Genomic DNA, 24,622 nt, shown 5'->3' with positions numbered 1-24,622 from the left:
CCGTGATCTCCCTAAATCGCTTCAGGCAAACGCCGAGATGGTTCCTTAGAAAGGGCCCGGTCGTCTTCCTTCCCCACCCTCCTCCAATCCGATGGAACCGATGACGTCGCTGTTAGGTCCTCAAGTCTGAATCAACCAACAAAGCTACGAGGCAGACGAAGGACAAGGCTTAGCTACGGCGGACTTCAGGAAGCGGGTGTGACACTGAGGTGTCTGATTTCATGACGGTCACTCTAGCCATGCTTACCAGAACAGGCAGACACGTGAGGTGAGGGCCGCTGACATTACTGCACGTACAACAGCTTGCATAATCACTATCGCTCGTCATAAGAAAACTACTGACATGCGCAGCTAGTTCATAAAATAGTAACTCCCCAAGATTCACCAGAAAATGGCATGGAAGTTAGATCAAGGTGTTAATGGAAGAGTGCGTTGTTGCCTGCCCATTCTAGATGAATTTCTGTCACGCCAGTCTCTTCCCACACTAGGAGTCGAGCAATGCGCCTCCGTAATGCAATTTTCGCCGTACCAAGACGCACCTTGGCTCGTTTAAGCAATCCTTTCTTTAAAAATGGCTCACTACGGTCTTTAGGGCATTCGTTCACAGAACATAAACAAACACTCGAATGCGCGTGTTCAATAGTCGTTTCCACGTTGCATCTAATATTAAAATAGAACCGGTCTTGCTTCTAACAAATCACGTGCCCATAATTTGTATTTAGCGTCAGTCTTAATATAGTCGTCAGTGGAGAAGCAAATAGAACGGCAAGAGAGAACGTAATGAGCTTCTAATCACACCAACAACGTGACAGTGAGTCGCCGCCGCCGGAACCGGTCCTTGAGCATCACCATATCAGGAGGAACAGACTTGTCCACGAAGAGTGATGGCGCAGGAGAAATTAATTCGTGTCTCGAGGCGGCAAAGCAAAAGCACCGACCTCTGTCAACGTTGCGGCGGCACATCAGTATTTCGTCGGAGAGTGCTGGCGCCCTCTATAAAGATGTAATCTCTTAAAGTACTATTATTACCCCTTGGTAATGGAAACAGTAGTTTCAAGAGGCATCATTATGCATTCGATACCCCTAGTAATAGCTGCGTTGATAATGCAACCGTTATGGCTAACGAAGTTTCTAATAGAATTTCAAATCGAATAACTTATTGCTGCTCATACTATTCTTACCTGAGAGAAGACCTGAAGAGATGGAACTGACCACTGTTATACAATTTTTCTGCACCAACGAAACAGAGAAATAATGTTGATGCGAGTGAAATACTATCCGTACAAACTAAATAGCGCAGCCTGCCAATGTCATGGTGTTCCTGTCAAACTTCATCACTTCATATTCAATGAAGCCACTGAAAAACAAATATTCCTGGCGGCGCTGCTATACTGCAAGTCCTGTGTTAAAATTACCAACACAAAGTGAATATTACTACCTCGTAGTTACGCTATCTAGATATTTGTTCAACGGGGAAGTGGGACGGTTCAAATGGTTCAAATGGCTCTGAGCACTATGGGACTCAACATCTGAGGTCATCAGTCCCCTAGAACTTATAACTACCTAAACCTAACCAACCTAACGACCTCACATGCCCGAGCCAGGATTCCAACCTGCGACCGTAGCAGTCACGCGGTTCCGGACTGAAGTGCCTAGAACCGCACGGCCACCGCGGCCGGCAGTGGGACAGTCTGAGCAACTAATTCGGTCTCTGAACCTGCTGCCTCGCAGCGCACAGACACGGAGGTTCCGGGTTCAATCCTTCCCAATGTGCAAAGAATATTTTCTGTACACTTAACGTCAGTTTCTCTTCTGGAAAAGCCTTTTCTGTGTAAAATATGACAGTATACTCTGCATATGGTAATGTACTTCCGAAAGCGTACGTACTCCTCTCCTGCAACTGGATAACTGGGTTGGTTTTTAGATAGAAGAAATGGAATGACACATGATCTCTGCGGGATCCTAAATACTAACATATTCTGGACTTCGATTCAACGAATGTTTAGATGGCTGTTGGCTTCTGTATTAAGTCGAGTCCAGAGTAAAATGAGACAGCCCGAAAATGAATTTCTCTGTTAATTATGCAGCTTTTAAAATTATGGCTTTTATTGATAGGTACTTTAGTCTAGTAACATAATGGCGAATTTCATGACCGGTGTTTACTTCTTTTAAAACTTACGGCCTCAGAGGTATTGATAGACCTAACGTTTCGTCACCGCCTGCAGGGAACTTCAGATGTGAACAATGGCAACTGCACGCAGCACTCAAGGGGCCCACAATTTATAGTAAAACTGTACAGAATCCACCAAATTTCAGCAGTTAATGTCCAGTGCATATAATGATATGAAATTTTACTTACATTAAGGAACACGAGATACATGTGGTTTCCCCTCACGGATGACATTAATTGTTGATCGATGGAATTACTCTCTTTGTGTAAAGCCGCAACCATATTTTATTTTTTATTTAACTCTCTCTTCCTTTCTATTTAAATTATTACGGTGTTTGTAAATAACTATTGCCTCTCTATATACAAGCGCTCACCATGAAGCGTTCTCCTGGCTAAAAGCTACTGTCATGAAACTTTATTTCATGTTCTGCTCACTGTTAGTCACGTTTCGCTACAGTCAACCTACTAGTTTGTCCAAAACGACAGTTCTACTTGTGTTCGGCTAAGTCGATGTCAATATTTTTTTCCGTGGTTCCAATAGATACATAGTCCCAACAGCTCGGAATTTTATAAATTCCAGATGTCTCTAATGAATCACATACATATTTTACACATTTAATAAATTCAATTGTTTGTTATGGGCTTTAAAATCGTTTAAGCCTCGTTTAAGCCCATTGCTTTGTCAAAACTTTTTCATTGCTATCAATAATTTGTTAATGGAACAAACTTCCCCGAAGGTTACTAATGTTCATTAGTCCTAAAAGTCTTTCCTCTTGACGGTAGTGCTCGTTTCATCTCCTTAAGCCATTTTCTTCAAACCCGACTGAACGCAATTGTAGTAAAAATGTATAACATATTTTATTTGTCTATGCATTAAGATTACAGGTACACCGCTCTTCTGTTTTGGACGACAAGTGGATTCCTTATGGAATATCGATCTGTATCTAAATCTGCATCTATACTCCGCAAGCCACCCTACAGCGTGTGGCGGAGGGTGCTTTATGTACCACATTCAGCTCCTGTTCCAGTCGCGAAAGGTTCGCGGACAGAAGGGCTACTGGTAGGCCTCCGTCTGAGCTCCAGTCATTCTAATTTACTTTCGTGAGTCTTCCAGGAACATACGCTGTCGGAATTTTAAGAATAAACCACACCGTTATGCAGAACACTTCTCTTATACCGTCTGCTGTTAGAGTTGGCTGAGTAACAGCTTGAAGCTTTCGCACTTCCTAAATGAATTTGCAACGAAATGCGGTGCTCTTCTTTGGATCTTCTCTATTTCCTCTGTGAATCCTATCTGGCATGTATAGCATATCGACGAGCAATATACAAGTACTGGTCGAACGCCTTTGCAGGAGGACTGTCTTTCAAGAGGACTCTACTAATTAATGTCAGTCTGGCATCTGACTTACCTGGATTAGTTTTATGTGGTCGTTCCACTTTGAATGAATCCGCACGCATACTCCTAGATATTTTATGAATGTGGCTGTTTCCAGTGATTGTTCTACCATCGTGTAATCATACAATAATGGATGTTTCTCCATATTTATGAGCAATACGTTGCCTTTGTTTATGCTGAGGGTCAATTGTAAACCCTGCACCAAGTGCCGGTCTTCTACAGGTTTTCTTGCATTTTCTAGCGATCTGGATATCCAAAGCCTCCAGAAAGTCAAGAAACACTCCATTAACCTGGGCACCGTTAGCTACTTCTTTATACGTCTCGTGAACGAACAGAATGAGTCGAGTTTCACAAGAACGTTACTTTTGGAACCCATAATGATTGACGTAGGGGTGATTGTCGGTCTCTAAAAATGTCAAAATACCCAAGCATAATATTTCAAAATTCTGCATCTGACCCACAACAGAGATATAAAACTTCCTGGCAGATTAAAACTGTGTGCCGGATCGGGACTCGAACTCGGGACCTTTCCCTTTCGCGGGCAAGTACTCTACTAACTTTTTTTTTTTACATGTGGCAAGCGTTCTACTAACTTTTTTGGGGGGGGGAGTGAGGGTTTTTATTTATTTATTTTATATGAAGGAAGGTAGAAGAAACAGAAACCTTTATTATTCACAAAATAAACATAGTACGTCCTGACACATGATAACTGTTCTGGAAGGAACCTCGCTGCCGTCGTACCATGCAGCATGAAATAACAACAAAGTCAAAGTGGGGCCACCTCCGGCACCCTAAAGAAAAGTATTTATTGATATGAAAACAAAATTTGAAGTACATCCATTTGCTAACTGTTCAAGCGTGAGTTTTTCGTAGGTCGCATACTCGCATAGTGTTCTTAGTCGATCACATTACTTGGTCGGTTTCACAACGAAAGCACCGCCGCTCATCTTTGCGCACCCGGTACACCCCAAGTATATGGCGGGTCCGCAAAAACCGTTACTAGGAAATTGGCATACCAATCCTTGTACTTTTGTAGCCGTAATAGTTTTGTGTGTCCATCTTGCAAGTATTGCCAGTAATCCAGGACGTTCAGTAAGTTCGTACGTGTGTCTCTATAGATGTAATGGACCGTCATACCTGTGATCCATGCCACTGCGTTCGTCTTATGACGCGGAAAATACGTTTCCTCTGGAAAAAATACTATGTCAGAACAGACTGCTGTATAGATAGTGCGCCGCATGAACGCTATTATCTTTCTTGCGAGAGTCCAGACAGCCAATGCCTCGCCGCAGACCAGCCGATGGTCGTCCGTATCCAGCACGCCGCATTGCTGACACAAGGGCGAATCCGCCAAATGTATTGCGTACTTTTTATCATTTGTAGGGTATTTTCGGTTGACGACAATGTACCATGTTGATCTCACTGTTGTAGGTAGGTGGGGGTGGTGGACCGTGCGCCACACCACGTGCCAATAAACAGCTGGATGTTTGCGTTCCACCCTATTCTGGGCGATCTGTCGAAGAAGCAGATGGTACACGTCCTTCGATGTCGACTGTCGGGTCGTCGGTAAACGCTCTCGAACGTAACTGAGTTCCACGATGAACGTGCGCACATACGTTAAAGGGGGCGATATATCGCCGACACTGACTGGAGGGAGATGCGAAGTTGGTACTAGTTCTTCGATGATCGTCCCCGTAAGCGAGTGATTCCTGTTGCGCCACCATTTGAGCATAGTATTAATATACATGGCACGCGTCTTCTCGTGCACGATCATTAAAGCAACGCCCCCTCTCGCGCTGGGAGGGTAAGCGTGTTGTATTGTACCTTAAAGACTTGTCCCAGGCACACATAGTACCCAAAAGCCGCCTGAATCCTCATAGCCATCGTGCGCGTGAAGGGGAGGAGGTGTGTCAGGTGGCACATCATGGGCGCGAGATAAAGGTTGACGAGTAACACTCGCTGCAGCATATCCATCGACCGTAGGGCGTTTAGTCGTACTGCCGTGCGGACTCTGAGTAACAGTCTTCGGTAGTTGTCCGCAGCCGTTCTCGCTGTCTCTTTATGAAAGGTGATACCCAAACAGCGGAGGGTTTCCACCGCAGGTAAGGGTCCTTCCGTTCCTGGTTCTAGTCCACGCCCCACATGCATGAATTGTGATTTTCGGTAGTTGACTACACTTCCAGCTGCCATCCCATACGTCTGTAGCCAATCCAGTGCTGTTTGAGTCTCCCTCTCATTCCGTACGAGGAACACAATATCATCCGCGTATGCTCTGCATTTGAATGTTGAATGCCGTAGGGATATCCCGGTGAGACGGCGGCGAAGGCCTGCGAGGCACGGTTCTAAGGAGGATCGACAAGGGGCAACCCTGTCTCACTGATCTTAAGATCTTAAAATACTCAGTTCTCCCTCCGTTGACCACCATCTCTGATCTGGCGCCGTGCAACATCCGCTCACAGCATTGGTCAATAATGGCGAGACACCCATCCTGTTCATCACCGGCGCGAGGTACACATGATCCACGCGATCAAAAGCGTGATCGAAACCTACAGCAGCCAGAGCCCCCCGGAGGCGGCATGCAGCCGCGAGGGCGACGACGTCACGATAGTCTCCCAAGGCTGTGTGGATATTACTGATGCCGCCAAGACAAGTCTGATCGGCATGTATTCGATTCTCCAGCGACTTTTTGATACGACTTCCCAGGATGCGCATGAAGATCTTGTAGTCACTATTAAAGAGGGTCAAGGGGCGATAATCACAAGACCGTTTGCCACCACGGGGCTTTGGTATCGGTATCATGAGCCCTTCCGTGAATTGAATGTGAACCGGTACTTCTTGCCGCAGAAGCTCATTAAACATACATAGCCACATCGGTGTCATAATGGTCACAAAGGCACGGTAAAATTCCAACGGGAATCCGTCTGGACCTGGGGACTTGTTGCAAGCACCTCGTGTAATCGCTTCCTCCAGCTCTTCACACGTAATTTCAGATAACCAGTCCGCTTCCCCGTTCACACTCTTCCAGGACGTTCCCCAACTCCCTCTGACCCTCCCCGTTGCTCGCATAGAATCTGCTAAAATGATCCGTGAACGCCTGTGCTATGCCCCTTTGTGTTGTAAAACGACGGCCATCGCCGAGATCGATCTCATGTATTAAATTACTGCGTCTTCTTCGTCTTTCCTTTATCACATAATGCATCGAGGGAACCTCGTTGGGCAGGAAATCCTGCGACCTCGCGCGTATCATCGTACCTGCCATCCTCTGCGTCGCAAGTTGTACCAGCTTCGCCTTAACTCGGTGGACGGCCGTCTGGCGTCCTGGTGTAGGTGGTTGAGCTAACAGTTCCCGGAGAGCCGTAAAGTAAAACTCAGTGGTCGTGCGCTGCCATTGAGAAACCTCCTTCCCGTAACCTAGTAACGTCCTCCGTAAAGCTGGCTTCGCGCACTCGTTCCACCACTGCAGGACAGAACCGAAAGAATTTCGACGACGGAGGCAGCCATGCCACGCGTCCTCCAACATGCGTCGGCATTCTGTATCTCGCAGGTGGGAGACGTTCATCTTCCAATTACCCCTCCGTCTCCATTCCTGCTGTCTATCAAGGTTAACCGTACAAATATATGCCTCGTGGTCTGTAAACGCTGTCGGTCATATTTCTGCGTCCACCGTCGACATTGCTAACGCCCTTGAAACGTAGATCCGGTCCAAACGGCCCGCGGAGTGGCTAGTAAAAAATGTATATCCTGGTTGGTTGCGATACTTCAGGTCCCACGTATCGACTAATTCCATCCCGTTGACCAGCTCCCTAAGTTCTTGGCTAGTAGTATAGTTAGGTTGTTGGTCCTTTCTGTCGAGCACACAATTAAAATCTCCGCCGAGTAGGCAACCATCGTATCGTCCCTGGAACAACGGTGTAACCTCATGGGCGTAAAAATCTGCTCTGTCCCTTCTCTTATCCGAGCCTGACGGTGCGTATATGTTAATCAAACGTATTCCACCTATGGTCACGGCCGTACCACGGGCAGAAGGCAAATACTCTACTTCGTCTGCACGTATCCCTTCCTCTAATAGTATAGCTGTGCCAACGCCTCTCTCGTCACACGGGGAACAGTAAATGTCGTAACCGTAAAAGTCCGAGGGGCGAAGTACCCGAACTTCTTGTAATAGTGCTATGTCTAAATCCGCAGCCTTTATCATGTCACTCAGCATCTTGATTTTTACCGGCGTCCCAATGCTATTGATGTTAACAGACCCTATCCCATAAGCTTGTTGCATGGCGGTCAACGTAGATAGGGTACCGTACGGTCGCTAATTTTGCCGTACATAGGCTGCTGTCGGACTAACGTCCCCCGCCGTCCCCTCATATGGTCTGCCATTAGTCCGTGCACTCTGCCGGTCTTACACCGGAAGAGTGCGTGGGAGCAGTTCCTCCGGCATCATCTGTTCCCCACGGGGGTGGCTCTTCTGACCAGCCCCCTAGTGTTCCATCGTTGTCGTGCGGTGCAGGCGCCGTAGCCTCCTCAGTAGCCTGTTGCCGTCTATTGAGCTCCTTCGCTGTGTCTGGAGCATCGTCAGCGGTAGGTCGTGTCGCCGTCCCGCTGGCCACCGTTGCATCCACGCTAGGCAGTTCTTCTGTATCCATGGTCGTCTGTTCTGTACCCGTAAACTTCTCAGAGTTGTCTGCTAGATCAGAGTGGTCGTTCTCCACCGTGAGGCGGCGCTTCTTCCGGCGTTTTGGTGATCGCTGTTTTCGTTGCCGGGCCTCGGAATCAGAGGTCAGCATGGTCTCCAGTTGCTCGTGGGGGACGTCGGAATCGTGCGCCGTCGTATTATCGACGTCTCCAAGTGCCTTATCTGAAGAGGCCGCAAGCGGAACCGAAGAGAGGGCGTCCTGTGACTGCTGCAGGCGGTCCAGCGCAACGTCGTCTTTCTGTGGCTCGCCACGATCTGCCGCTGTCTGTGTGTCCTAGTACGCGTCTGTCTCGCGGTCCACGTCATCGCGTAATGCGGCGACGTAAGTCATGGGGAGCACAGTCGGATGCGGCGTGAGGGGTGGATCATCCCGTGGCAGCTGTAATAACCTTCGTTGAGCACACTCAGAATGTATGTGTCCCTCCTTCCCACATCCAGAGCACGTCCTTGGTTGTCCGTCGTAAATGACAATCGCCCTACAACCGGCGATGTACAAGTATGACGGGACGTGTTTTCGGAGTTCGATCCGTATTTGTCTGACGCCATTGAGGACAGGATACGTCTTGAAACTCGCCCATTTTTCAGCCACGTGGGATAGGACCGTTCCGTAAGGACGCAGGGCGTCTGTCACCAATTCTTCTGGCACTTCGAATGGAAGTTCAAAGACGCGGATCGTTCGGAGGCCCATGCCGGCGTGTTCAACTGTTACCGCTCCAACATTCCCGTCCGAATGACAGAAACGAAGTCCTTGTCGCTGTCGAAGTAGTAGGTCGTCACATGCCGCTTCATTTATGAGCTTGACATAGACCACGCTGCTGACTATAGTTAAGTGTATTCCAACTAGAACGTCAGGTTCGATTTTCACCTCGTCCCGTAAATAACATTCGATCTCATAAGCCTTCGGTCGAGCATATTCGTTAACAAAACTAAATTTCAGTGTCGATTTGCGGAACGACAAGGCCATGATTCGTTCTATGTATACCGCGACACACCGCTACACACGTAACGTAAACACCTCTCGCGCAGACGTGCGGCAGGGACGTAAACACCGTTCGAACCGCTGCGCCGCCGAAGGCTGACTAGCTGAGCTACCCAAGCACGACTCACACCCCGTCCTCACATCTTTAATTCCACCAGTACCTCGTCTCCTACCTTCCAAACTTCGCAGAAGCTCTCCTGCATAACTTGTAGAACTAGCACTCCTGGAAGAATGGATATTGCGAAGACATGACTTAGCCACAGCCTAGATGATGTTTGCAGAATGAAACTCCCTTGGGAGATTAAAACTGTGTGCCGGACCGAGGCTCGAACTCGGTACCTTTGCCTTTCGAGGGCAAGTGGTAGAGCACTGGGGGACTGATATCTGCTTCTAGTCACAAGGAAATGGATTTTATGTAGCACGTGCACTTCCAATACATGTATGTGAAAATGAAATATTCGTAACATCCCTCATCTCTCCTAAACCGTTAGAGATATTCAAATGATATATTGGCAAATGACAGCACGCAAAGACGAGAATATTTTGGCAAATGGTTAACATACAGCAATTTATCTATGGCGATTTAGCACAAGCTACAGTTTTTATTTTTTCAAACCAGTAGTGTAATTTTTTTAAGTTATCGACAGCCAGTGAAAGAGAATTTGCTACTATGAAAAACATGACACGTTTTCCCCTTCAGTTAGATTATACCGACACAATCAATCTTACCAAACGGTTTTTTTCTACACTTCATTTATCTTTCACATATGAAAAATTACAGCAAACAGAGTACCTTCTTTCCATTCCTTGAGTCAAGGAGTGAATCTTATTACTACAAATGTCTCTTAATTCATCACTGAAAGTAATTTTAACGAATACTTGGTAAGGTTCTGTAAGTCAACCGGTTGTACACAGCTTCAGAGGTATGAAAGAATTTTATGGGGTCAGTTCTAGTCTGCAATAAAAATGCAAAGTTGTTCTACTAGAATTAACAGAGTTGGTACCTGTTTATCGCCTGCTGGTGTGGCCGTGCGGTTCTAGGCGCTTCAGTCTGGAACCGCGTGACCGCTACGGTCGCAGGTTCAAATCCTGCCTCGGGCATGGATGTGTGTGATGTCCATAGGTTAGTTAGGTTTAAGTAATTCTAAGTTGTTAGTCCCATAGTGCACAGAGCCATTTGAACCATTTGAACCTGTTTATCTGTAATCAACTGCCTGAGACACCTCTTTAAGGCTTACATAGATTATAACTATATATAATTTATCTTTAACACATCAAAATGTAATTATGATGAATATGTTCTCTACTTCATGGGAACTAAAACATGGTGCACTGTTTACTGCGAATTTTTCATATGTTTCGGATGAAGAACAAAAAGAAAATCATATGGTAAATTTAGGTCCCAGCTGTTCACTTTTAGAAATACGATGAGTTACACTATTCCACCTAAATTGCAACAGAATTGGTAATTTATTTTTGTGTGAAGTGTTAACCTTTTCTCATTTGAACAAGCACCATCAGTGATGAGTAACGACTATATTTCTTTTGTTGACAGATTTAATTTTGCTTCTTTCCAAAATTGGTTCAAATGGTTCTAAGCACTATGGGACTTAACATCTGACGTCATCATTCCACTAGAATTAGAACTACTTAAACCTAACTAACCTAAGGACATTACACACATCCATGCCCGAGGCAGGATTCGAACCTGCGACTGTAGGATTTGCTTCTTTTGCCAAAACACAGTATGATTAGCACACAGTCACCTCGCAGTGGTTCTGAAACAGAAGGTCTTATTAAACAAGCAACTGGTGACCAGAGAGGTCAACAGCTCATAGAAAATCTCATTGTGGCGGTTTACAGTAACTTAAAGTAGAAATTTCATATTTTTCATACCAGCAAATTCTCTTTTCAGTAGTTGTCCGCGACTCTTAAAAAATTACATTACTGGTTTTAAAACAAACAGCATGAAAACTGTAGCTTCTGCTATATCGCCGTAGATAACGTTCCGTATGCTAACCATATGACAAAATACTCTACATGCTATCATTTGTCAAAATATCTCGAATGGTTTACGAGATATGGGGGATGTTACAAATATTTCATTCCCTGCGTATGCGGTATGAGGTAAACATTCTACTTATCATCCATTTTCTCAAGACTGGTGGCAGATATCGATTCCCTCCCAAGATTAAAGAAAAATTCAAAATATTAGCAACATTTATAGACAGCAAAATGTGGTCTAATACGCAACAAACGCAAATTCATAGCGGACCCTATTTTTCATTGCAACATACTCTATTCTGTTATTTATGTGTTAAATATCACAATAGCTATGATTATCAACGAACTGATGTGCACCCCGCCACGAAGCTGTCGTATAAAGCTACAAGGCACGTAGAAATATTTTTTTAGCGAACAGATTGTGTGAAATCGTTTTGAGAAAGATTGCAGGCCATACGCCTCGATTCTGCCAGCACAGCACCTCGTTAACCTTGGCCTGCTTTGCGTGACGTCACACCGAGCATGCTGCGGCCTTCCCTCTGGGTGGTGGTGCTCGGGTCCAGGTCCACCGATTTAAATTGTTTTTCTTCCCCCAGTTGTCACTTATTGCGTTGTGTCATTTTTATTTAAAGGAGAAACTACGACACCACCTTCTTCTTTGAAACAACTCTGGAAAAAAACGCATAGCATTACTGCCTTTCCTGTGTGATCCTACGGTTCCATACTTCTACGTTTCCAACGGTTCACTGATTTAACATAAGACTAAAACTTGTTATGATTTCCTGTCAGACCCAGAGACATAATTTTACATTCAAAAATGTTAAAGGCTTCACGAATCGCGGTTTCATTTTTCTCAATTTTTGTTTGTGAGGCTTTGGTACGTTTAAATTTGCAGTGAAACTCTTTTTGCTTTCATAGCAGCTTTGTAACACGGCTGTCCAACCGCGACGTGTCTTTCCTACTTTCACAAGTTTTCTCGGCTCTTACCTCTCTAAAGCGCATTGTACAGTATACTTGTGAACTTCCTCCACTGACTTTCAACATTGTCAGTGGTGGAGATAAAATTTTCGTGTTGACCACTCAGTTAGTCTGAAATCTGTTTTGCTTTTCTCTATTTTAAAAAAAGCTACTTGCCGGTTTTAGCCAAAAGTCGTTATTTTATCCAAATCCAAGTGAACGATGCAATAATTTTTTTTCGAATAACATTATCTAAACAGTTAACTACGTCATTTGCGAAAACTGAGTGTGACACTTTTAGCTATATAAATAATACATAAAGAATTGACGAAACAGATTCCTTTTCTATGGTCAACATATAACGTTACTCACCTAGATTCTTGGCAGAACTAGGTTTCTGGACGGGAAGAGGTATACCAGGTATACCATTAGCTTCAAACAATCACTTGACGCTTCTTGGGTGGAAGTTGTAAACTCAGATTTCACTAAAACAAGAATATCACTAATATTGGTGCCTACAGGAGCCTCTTTATTTATTTAGTTATTTATTTTCTTCTTTTTTGGCGCAAGATATGACATGCCATTTGCAGCTTTGTAAGAGGTATAGAACAAATTTCCGTTACTTTAATATGATCTTACTGAATTGTGAGATTCAGAAATGCACACAGGCCCGTCATGTCTTCTGTCGAGTGGTACACCGTTCATCGACGATGAAGACAGTACAGGACAGGAAATTCCTTGAAGATTATTCCCTTCAACTCTTCTGTACACTATGGATAAGCCACAGCAAAGTAGGCTCTTCTCCGTAAGCACTCAAGTCATTTGCTGTAAGCACGGCTGAAATCGTTCGATACTCTTCTTGGTGCCAAATAGTCAACAATTAAGAAATAAACCTATGCTTAGGCCATAGTGCATGCATCGTGATGTACTTGACAAAAGACATACGGAAATTAGTTGTTACTTGTCCACAAAGAACTTCACGTTAATCAAGTGTCACTGTTCGCCACGGGTAGTGGCACGCCCAAGAAGTATCTCAACCGACTGCTGTGCGTGGCCGTTTTTATTATGAACCGGGGGCAGGTGACTGGTTAGCATCAAGCCCCGTAACCATTGGGTGGGTGGATCGAGTCCCGTTCGTCAGTTTTTTTTTTATTTTCGACACAGTCATTTCCTTTACTATTTATATTACAATTGATATAATGTGAAAAATACGTGTAATCGGACGAACTTTTATTAAATTCAGAATGTTATTTGGCAGTCTACAAATTTTTATTATCACAAATAATATAATTTACTATCGACTAGTAAACGACCAAACGCATAAAGTGATACTGAAAATGTATGCTTGTCTGTGTCTTCAAAATAGTTCGTATTTAATCGAAAGAGAACGAGAAATTGCTTCTCGTGAAGACGCTATTAATATACAGTCGATACTGCATGACAAATTAGCAGCGCCGATATTTAAGGCAATTGTACGTTATGCATGGTTTGTTTCCAAATTATCGTCTCAAAGAGAGGTTTTTTAAAATGTTAACTAGGTTCGTTACCCCACGGAAAACCTCAAAAGACCTTGCGTATGCGGAAACATAGCATTTATTCAATGCAGCTGGTGCCGTTTACCTTTATGATTTCCATGTTTTTACGAAAAATACCATCGAAAGCGACGATTAATTGTACATCTTTCTAAAGCCGTCTGTGCCGCTCATAAACGTGGAGGTAACAAGTCGCTACGGGCTCCTCCCAGGTATAAGGGATTTCTCAGACCACGGACAAGCATACATTTCCAGTATCACTTTATGCGTTTGGTCGTTAACTAGTAGATAGTTATGAATATTATATTATTTGTGATAATAAAAATTTGCAGACTGCCAAATAACATTGTAAATTTAATAATAGTTCATCCGGTTACACGTATTTTTCCCATTATATCAACTGTAATATAAATAGTAAAGAAAATGACTGTGTTGAAAATAAACTGACGAACGGGACTCGATCCATCGATTACGGGGCTTGAACGCCACCCACTCGGCTGCTGCCGCTTCATGGTAAAAATGGCCACGCACAAGTATATATCTGACGACCTAAATTATCTTGCGATTTTCTCAGTAACGCTTGAGCAGTACGCCCTACTGCTTACACATTTTGTTGTCCTCATGGAGTACTACGATTGTACGAAGTTTGCAGTAAATCCTCATTCCAAACCTCGTGGCCTTCCCTTGTGAGTCTGAGCGCGGATTCTCTCTGGGTGTTCGTAGGTCACCTGCGTGTCATAGTATTGCAGTTCAGCTTGACACTGAATACTCTACTGATAAACAAGATTGCAACAACAGGATGGACAAAAAATAACGAAACATTAACTGCACAGTAGGGAGAATATGTGACTAAATTTTGTAGGAGATTACGTGGTATACAGGACGCGAAACATAGTACACAGAGCTCCCACCTTTGACAGTAACAATGGCTCTAAGCCAGCTGCGCATCGAGTCCAACTGAGCCTCGATCACAGGTACCCATAGACTACGACAATCCATGCTGCTTCAACACTAGACCAGAGTTCATCTATAACAGTGACTTGCGAATGGTACCGTGCCAGTCTCTCACCAATTCAGGAGCAGATGTTTCCAGTATATGAGATATATGTAGAACATGCTATCCGTGGCAACATGCGACCGCCCTCTGTATCGAGGTAGCTCATGACAGCTCCATGCAGTCGTGCGTTGTCTTATGGAAATATAATGACACGGAGACGTCGATGATAGGGCACGCGCATCGCTCCGTTAAGTGTAACGGTTGATGTCAAAATTACCAGCAACGGAAACCAGAGGTTGGTGATGTTGCGTACTCAATGCCACAATGCCACCCCACATATCACAAAGACAGATGGTGGGCCCAGATAACGACGACGAATGAAGTGTGGCAACATTCATTACCCTCGGAGCATTCCCATACTGGTACTTCCGTTCTCACGTTGTACGCCGAAGACTTCCAGCCTAAGAAGTCACCTCCTTTCTTCGGACTGCCTTTTCAAACGAGACGGAGTAGAGGACAGAGGAACAGAGCTCTCTCTTACCCTTTGTTTGGGAAACTATCCCTAAAAGGCAGAAGAATCAGCGATGATCAACGGCAGGAAGATACCGAAGACAGTGGAAACCATTATATTAAAGACACATGATGTGTACCCGCAGAACATGAGGCCTGCAATTGTAAATGAGGTATCATGATCTCTCCAGTGGAGAGGGGAGCGGACTGCTACGGTGGAGCGACCACGATAAAAAGACTGAATAACAAACGGAAGGGTAACATTCTACAAGTCGGAGCATGGGATGTCAGAACTTAGAACGTGACAGGGAAGTTAGAAACTCTGAAATGGCAAATGATAAGGCTCAATCTAGATATATTGGGGGTCAGTGAAGTAAAATGGAAAGGAGACCAGGAGTTATGGTCAGACGAATATAGGGTAACATCAATAGCAACAAAAAACGGTATAACGGGAGTAGGATTCGTTATGAATATGACGGTACGGCAGATAGTGAGTTACTATCAATAGTTCAGTGACAGGATTGTTCTCATCAGGATTCACAGTATACCAATACCGACAACAATAGTTCAGGTATAGATGCCGACGTCGCAAGAAGAAGCTGAAGAGCTAGAGAAAGTATGTGAGGATATTAAACGGTAATTCAGTACGTAAAGGCAGATGAAATAAGGCTGAAGGGATGGAGAAAATTCCATCGGAGTTTCTAAAATCATTGAGGCAAAGGCAAGACAACGACTGTTCACTTTGGTACGTAGAATGTATGATACTGGTGATATACGCTACCACCAAACTTTCGTAAAAAATCATCCACAAAATTCCGAAAATATCAGGAGCCTACAAGTGCAACAATTACCGCAAAAACAGCTCAAGAGCTCATGCATCCAAGTTGCTGACAGGGGTAATATACAGAAGAATGAAAAATAAAATCGACGACATGTTACATGACGACCACCGAGCGAGGGGTCGAAATGGTTAGCGCACCGGACTCGCATTCGGGTGGAAGACGATTCAAACCCGCGTCCGATTTTCTGTAGTTTTCCTAAATCTCATCAGGTAAATGCCGGGATGGTTTCCGTGAAAGGGCACGGCCGACTCCCTCCCCCCTCCTTCCCCAATGCGATGAGAGCGATAACGTCACTGTCAGGTCCCTTCATCCGAATCAACCACCGAACCAACATGACGATCAATTTGGCTTTGCCAAGGATAAAGACACAAGAGAGGCAGTTATGACGTTGCAATTGATAATGCAAGTAAGACTGAAGAAAAATTAAGACACGTTCACAGGATTTGTTGACTAGGAAAAGAGCTTGACAATGGAAATGCCGTAAAATGTTCGAAATTCTGAGAAAAATAGGAGTAAGTTATAGGGAAAGATGCGTGATGTACAATATGTACAAGAACCGAGAGCGAACAATGAGAAACTTCCTGGCAGATTAAAACTGTGTGCCGGACCGAGACTCGAACTCGGGACATTTGCTTTTCGCGGGCAAGTGCTCTACCAACTGAGCTATCCAGGCACGACTCACGCCCTGTCCTGACAGCTTTACTTCCGCCAGTACCTCGTCTCCTACCTTCCAAAGTTTACAGAAGCTCTCCTGCGAACCACTTGCCCGCGAAAGGCAAAGGTCGCGAGTTCGAGTCTCGGTCCTGCACACAGTTTTACTCTGCCAGGAAGTTTCATAACAGCGCACACTCCGCTGCAGAGTGAAAATCACATTGAGGGAACAATGAAAATGGAAGGCGAAGAACGAAGTGTCGGGATTAAAAAGGGTGTAAGAAGAGGAAACAGTATTTTGCCCACACTATTCAGTCTAGAAATCGAAGAAGCAATGACGGAAATAAAAGGAAGGTTCAAGAGTGCGATTAAAATTGAAGGTGAAATGTTATCAATGAAAAAGTTCGCTGATTACATTCCTATCCTCAATGAAAGTGAAGAATTACATGAGCAGTTTAATGGAATGTAATGGAAAGTAGCACAAACGAGAACAGCGAGAAACTTAACATCGTAATGGATAATCACGAAGTAGATGAAGAAAATGAATTCTGTTACCCAGGCAGCAAAATAACACATGGCAGACGGAGCAAGCAGGACGTAAAAGCCAGACCAGAACTGCCAAAAAGGGCATTCCTAACCAAGGAAAGTCTTCTAGTATGAATCTTGGCGTTAATTTCTGAGACTGAACGTTTGGAGCACAGCATTGTATGGTACTGAAATATAGACTGGGAAAATTGAAACAGAAGAGAATCGAAGCATTTGAGATGTGGTGTTACGGAAGAATATTGAAAATTAGGTGGACTGATAAAGTGAAGTATGAGGAAGTTCTCCACAGAATCGGCGAGGAAACGACTATATGGAAAACACTGACAAGAAGAAGGGACAGGATGATAGGACATCTGTTAAAATCTCAGTAAATAGCTTCCATAGTATTCTAGAGCGAGCTGCAGAGGGTAAAGACTAAAGAGGTAGATAAAGATTGGTTTACATACAGAAAATAACTGAGGACGTAGGTCTCAAGTGCTATTCTGAGATGAAAAGGTTGTCACGGGAAAGGAATTCGTGGCAGGCTGAATCAAACCAATCAGGAGACAGATTTCTGAAAAAAACAAAAAGACCCATTTCTTGACATGAAGTGCGATCTTGCACAGCTGAAGCAGCAGTATGTGTCTCCTCTCTGGCTGCAGTTGCTTGACGCATTTAGGTCCTGAATGGCATTGAGCATGGACCTTCTGAAAGCATCAGTACCAAACTCGTATGATGGTCGTGGGTCCCCACCAGAGCGAGCAGAAATACTGAAATGCCTTGATGTTTCCGTTGTGGAATTCCAAGCCCAGTAAAATCATTCCACGCAGAAACTAAAATTAATTTCATCTTTTTCTTTGCGAATTATCTGTGTTAGAAACCACTGAGGTAAAGAAGGAGAAAAAAATGCCACAGTTGTTTGCTAGCTGTGAGGTACTGTGTCTGTGCTGTGAAGTTAATGCTCCGTTATCTCTCGGTTCCAAAATCGAGGGAGATAATGTTTTACCTCTCCCATGACAGATCTTCAGGCAACCATATCGAAAATCAATAAGGAAAAGATTGAGTAAATTCCTCCATAGTAAGTATTCTCGCCTCCCCCCATGAACCATGGACCTTTCCGTTGGTGGGAAGGCTTGCGTGCCTCAGCGATACAGATAGCCGTACCGTAGGTGCAACCACAACGGAGGGGTGTCTGTTGAGAGGCCAGACAAACGTGTGGTTCCTGAAGAGGGGCAGCAGCCTTTTCAGTAGTTGCAAGGGCAACAGTCTGGATGATTGACTGATCTGGCCTTGTAACAATAACCAAAACGGCCTTGCTGTGCTGGTACTGCGAACGGCTGAAAGCAAGGGGAAACTACGGCCGTAATTTTTCCCGAAGGCATGCAGCTTTACTGTATGATTAAATGATGATGGCGTCCTCTTGGGTAAAATATTCCGGAGGTAAAATAGTCCCCCATTCGGATCTCCGGGCGGGGACTACTCAAGAGGACGTCGTTATCAGGAGAAAGAAAACTGGCGTTCTACGGATCGGAGCGTGGAATGTCAGATCACTTAATCGGGCAGGTAGGTTAGAAAATTTAAAAAGGGAAATGCATAGTTTAAAGTTAGATATACTGGGAATTAGTGAAGTTCGGTGGCAGGAGGAACAAGACTTCTGGTCAGGTGCCTACAGGGTTATAAACACAAAATCAAATAGGGGTAATGCAGGAGTAGGTTTAATAATGAATAGGAAAATAGGAATGCGGGTAAGCTACTACAAACAGCATAGTGAACGCATTATTGTGGCCAAGATAGATACGAAGCCCACACCTACTACACTAGTACAAGTTTATATGCCAACTAGCTCTGCAGATGACGAAGAAATTGAAGAAATGTATGATGAAATAAAAGAAATTATTCAGATAGTGAAGGGTGACAAAAATTTAATAGTCATGGGTGACTGGAATTCGGTAGTAGGAAAAGGCAGAGAAGGAAACGTAGTAGGTGAATATGGATTGGGGCTAAGAAATGAAAGAGGAAGCCGCCTGGTAGAATTTTGCACAGAGCACAACTTAATCATAGCTAACACCTGGTTTAAGAATCATGAAAGAAGGTTGTATACATGGGAGAACCCTGGAGATACTAAAAGGTATCAGATAGATTATATAATGGTAAGACAGAGATTTAGGAACCAGGTTTTAAATTGTAAGACATTTCCAGGGCCAGATGTGGATTCTCACCACAACTATTGGTTATGAACTGCAGATTGAAACTGAAGAAACTGCAAAAAGGTGGGAATTTAAGGAGATGGGACCTGGATAAACTGACTAAACCAGAGGTTGTACAGAGTTTCAGGGAGAGCATAAGGGAACAATTGACAGGAATGGGGGAAAGAAATACAGTAGAAGAAGAATGGGTAGCTTTGAGAGATGAAGTAGTGAAGGCAGCAGAGGATCAAGTAGGTAAAAAGACAAGGGCTAGTAGAAATCCTTGGGTAACAGAAGAAATATTGAATTTAATTGATGAAAGGAGAAAATATAAAAATGCAGTAAATGAAGCAGGCAAAAAGGAATACAAACGTCTCAAAAATGAGATCGACAGGAAGTGCAAAATGGTTAAGCAGGGATGGCTAGAGGACAAATGTAAGGATGTAGAGGCTTATCTCACTAAGGGTAAGATAGATACTGCCTACAGGAAAATTAAAGAGACCTTTGAACTTAAGAGAACCACTTGTATGAACATCAAGAGCTCAGATGGAAACCCAGTTCTAAGCAAAGAAGGGAAAGCAGAAAGGTGGAAGGTGTATATAGATGGTCTAGACAAGGGCAATGTACATGAGGACCACATAATGGAAATGGAAGAGGATATAGATGAAGATGAAATGGGAGATACGATACTGCGTGAAGAGTTTGACAGAGCACTGAAAGACCTGAGTCGAAACAAGGCCCCCGGAGTAGGCAACATTCCATTGGAACTACTGACGGCCTTGGGAGAGCCAGTCCTGACAAAACTCTACCATCTGGTGAGCAAGATGTATAAGACTGGCGAAATACCCTCTGACTTCAAGAAGAATATAATAATTCCAATCCCAAAGAATGCAGGTGTTGACAGATGTGAAAATTACGGAACAATCAGTTTAATAAGCCACAGCTGCAAAATACTAACACGAATTCTTTACAGACGAATGGAAAAACTAGTAGAAGCCGACCTCGGGGAAGATCAGTTTGGATTCCGTAGAAATACTGGAACACGTGAGTCAATACTGACCTAACGACTTATCTTAGAAGAAAGATTAAAGAAAGGCAAACCTACGTTTCTAGCATTTGTAGACTTAGAGAAAGCTTTTTACAATGTTGACTGGAATACTCTCTTTCAAATTCTAAAGGAGGCAGGGGTAAAATACCAGGAGCGAAAGGCTATTTACAATTTGTACAGAAACCAGGTGGCAGTTATAGGAGTCGAGGGACATGAAAGGGAAGCAGTCGTTGGGAAGGGAGTAAGACAGGGTTGTAGCATCTCCCCGATGTTATTCAATCTGTATATTGAGCAAGCAGTAAAGGAAACAAAAGAAAAATTCGGAGTGGGTATTAAAATCCATGGAGAAGAAATAAAAACTTTGAGGTTCGCCGATGACATTGTAATTCTGTCAGAGACAGCAAAGGACTTGGAAGAGCAGTTGAATGGAATGGATAGCGTCTTGAAAGGAGGATATAAGATGAACATCAACAAAAGCAAAACGAGGATAATGGAATGTAGTCGAATTAAGTCGGGTGATGCTAAGGGAATTAGATTAGGAAATGAAACACTTAAAGTAGTAAAGGAGTTCTGCTATTTTGGGAGCAAAATAACTGATGATTGTCGAAGTAGAGAGGATATAAAATGTAGACTGGCAATGGCAAGGAAAGCGTTTCTGAAGAAGAGAAATTTGTTAACATCGAGTATAGATTTAAGTGTCAGGAAGTCATTTCTGAAAGTATTTGTATGGAGTGTAGCCATATATGGAAGTGAAACATGGACAATAAATAGTTTGGACAAGAAGAGAATAGAAGCTTTCGAAATGTGGTGCTACAGAAGAATGCTGAAGATTAGATGGGTAGATCACATAAATAATGAGGAAGTATTGAATAAGATTGGGGAGAAGAGAAGTTTGTGGCACAACTTGACCAGAAGAAGGGATCGGTTGGTAGGACATGTTCTGAGGCATCAAGGGATCACCAATTTAGTATTGGAGGGCAGCGTGGAGGGCAATAATCGTAGAGGGAGACCAAGAGATGAATACACTAAGCAGATTCAGAAGGATGTAGGTTGCAGTAGGTACTGGGAGATGAAGAAGCTTGCACAGGATAAAGTAGCATGGAGAGCTGCATCAAACCAGTCTCAGGACTGAAGACCACAACAACAACAACAAGTATTCTCGCTTATTTCGGTACCACACAGTATAGGGCCGAAAGATACCCAATAACATAGGTGTGAAAAACTTACAGTTCATGCCTGATAATGGCTATTTTTCTGCATCTGGTGGGATAAACGTAAGCTCATTGTGAACATGTAACAGTATGTTCACCCCAGGCAATTGACTAACACATCAACAAAGAGTGCAAAACTGCCGCAATATCGGATAACGCAAAGAAAGTAATAAGGCCCTGTGACTCCTGATTGAACTGCGGTGGCAGTGTTGACATTAATTGATTTTGAATTGATCACTTTCAACTAAAAAGGGGTTCACATTGATGTTATATTCAGTTATTTAACACCAGATGTAAATGTTGAACAAAAAATTAATTAAGAAAGTGACTTGGGATTTCAACTACTTGACTGAAAACAGATGCAGTCGATTATTTTAACTCACGACCTTCAATCATCACATTACATGACTCTCCTACCAGGCAGTGGTAATAAATTGCGTTTACGTGGAGTAAAGTGCGTTAACTCAAAAGTAATTCCTATCGACTGACTCAGGCGTAATGCGAAGTGCGAGAAGAATTCTACAATACACAGCCCATGAAACCCTCATGGAAACTTTGCCAACGTGATTCAACAAATTAATCAGTGGCCGGAGCGGGCGCAATATCACCGAATACAGCGTGGCGGGGTGGCGTTGATGTGTGGACGTCGGCCGACCTCGTGGTGCTGCAAGGCTGCGCTCGTCTATTCACTCCTAGCTATCTTGCTCAGTACATAGCTGAACCAAAACTTCCTATCTCCAAGCTCAATCGTTCCATTTGCTAAGTCCTAAACTGCAGAGAAGCTCACTCTTTCTCAGGCAAGCTGAGTAAAGAACGTCACGTCCGCAATCTAGGCAAGCTGGGAACGGAAGACCACTACGGGGACTTCTCCCAGTCTGCTCCTCGCCTTGGTTTCCCCTCCAGCAAAATCACTTACGCCAATTGCAGCGGAAGTCGCGTTAATTATGCATCGCTTCCCAGCGCCGACCAATGCCTGCTCTGGAAAGTGCACAAATTCCCACAAAATTTCCCTTCTTCTCAATTTCTGCTATATAGCACCTCCCAGGCCACCCATCAAGGTTAGTGTCTGCACAGAGCACCAATTTTTTCCAGAATTCTGACTCCCAGGAGAGTACTTCAAATTCCTTGGTTCTAAGTTCCTGTTGGAGGCCAGCGTATTTCATTCTGTCACTCTTCACCTGATTTACTTCAGACTCTGCATATGGTGAATTCAGCGTGAAGTTGCTATAGTCACAAACACGCATACTTTGGCCTCTGTTGACCGCTCCACCGTATCTTTGTGTGGCTTAATTGCATGTTTCACTGAAAACAGGACGACAGACATTTATCAACAGGCGTACAAGTTCTCCATCTGCTTCCCGGTAAACCAGCATGGGGTCAACCACCGACTGACTGTCACTCATGTTAAGGCAGCTGGAGGCGGCGCCCCGTTACTGCTTTCTCAGAGCTTGAGCCACCCTAAGGTGCCTATTGTCGCTTCCCTTCGCCACTCCCCAGCCAGCCGCGGTCACTCGAATACTTCCCTGGGATAAACTAGCCTCCAGTAAATCAACGCGTTTCCACAAAGTTTTCATGTCGTGTGAATTATTTTAAAACCATCACCCAACATTATTTATTCCAATACGTCCATACTATACTCTCTACAAGATGCATTGTGCCTTGTCAGTTATTTTTGTTCAACGTGAGTTAGGTGATCTTTAATGACTTCATGTAAGGGGCATAGTTCTTGCCATCTTACAACCTCTTGTTCGCATTGACAGCACTTTGAACAGTGGACGATACATCTCAGATGTGTTACGACCCGTGGCTCTGCCCTTCATTCGATCCCTGCGAAACCCTACATTTCAGCAGGATAATGCACGACCGCATGTTGCAGCTCCTGTACGGGTTTTTCTGGATACAGAAAATGTTCGACTGCTGCCCTGGCCAGCACATTCTCCAGATCTCTCACCAATTGAAAATGTCTGGTCAATGGTGACCGAGCAACTGGCTCGTCACAATACACCAGTCACTACCCTTGATGAACTGTGGTATCGTGTTGAAGCTGCATGGGCAGCTGTACCTGTACACGCCATCCAAGCTCTGTTTGACTCAATGCCCAGGCATATCAAGGCCGTTATTACGGCCGGAAGTGGTTCTTCTGGGTACTGATTTCTCAGGATCTATGCACCCAAATTGCGTGACAATGTAATCGCATGTCAGTTCTAGTATAATATATTTGTCCAATGAATACCCGTTTATCATCTGCATTTCTTCTTGGTGTAGCAATTTTAATGGCCAGTAGTGTATTTTCTTGCTGCCTGCTATTTCACAGGGAACATCTCTAAATGAAGTAGACCCCGTTTCATCAGCGTAGTTGGGACATGAGACGTTGCTGGATATCGACGCGTGCTTTGTCAGCAGACAATCCCGCGGAACAGCCTCGAGCGAGGTGAGAGGTGGGGCAGCAGAGGCGACGCGGCGCCTGCGCAGTGGGTCGGCCTGCGCGCCCTCACAGCGGAGACAGAGACGCCGTAATTAAGGGCGCCTCCGATGGGCCGGCTAATTACCTGATAGCTTTTAGCGCGGCCCGATAGCGCGCGGGCTTTGTGCTGGCAATTAGACCCGCCTTTGTCCGATAAACTCGCGGATAATCTATTAGGGCGTTATCGCGCCGCCAGCCGCGGGGGTGGGTGAGCCGAGTCTGGAGTAGGGGAGGTTCGCAGAGACGCCGCCGCCCTCGAGGTTACGTCCGCTGTTCGTGGGAAGGCAGTCGTTCTGGCCCTGGGTGGGGAGCAGAGGTCGTTCGAAGTGGTACTTTCTATCCCCTTGAGATAGACACAACGCTCATTTAGCAACCGCACTATCTCTCATGAATGGACATTGCTGGCCATTAAACCCGTGGAGAGGCATGTAACAAATGTCAAAATGTTATTGTCTGAATA

The 24,622-nt window shown here is 44.4% G+C and overlaps 1 non-coding gene across 1 annotated transcript; it reads right to left on the bottom strand.

Moving 5' to 3' along the window:
* Window positions 1-16,675: 16,675 nt before the first annotated feature.
* On the bottom strand, window positions 16,676-16,750 carry Trnar-gcg (transfer RNA arginine (anticodon GCG)). Its single transcript has one exon. It is a non-coding gene; the product is annotated as a tRNA-Arg (tRNA).
* Between the last annotated feature and the right edge of the window lie 7,872 nt (window positions 16,751-24,622).

The sequence above is a fragment of the Schistocerca nitens genome, chromosome 6 (assembly GCF_023898315.1).
Source record: "Schistocerca nitens isolate TAMUIC-IGC-003100 chromosome 6, iqSchNite1.1, whole genome shotgun sequence".
NCBI lineage: Eukaryota > Metazoa > Arthropoda > Insecta > Orthoptera > Acrididae > Schistocerca > Schistocerca nitens.
The sequence above is the reverse complement of the archived record's forward strand: the minus strand, read 5'-3'. Positions and strand labels throughout refer to the sequence as shown.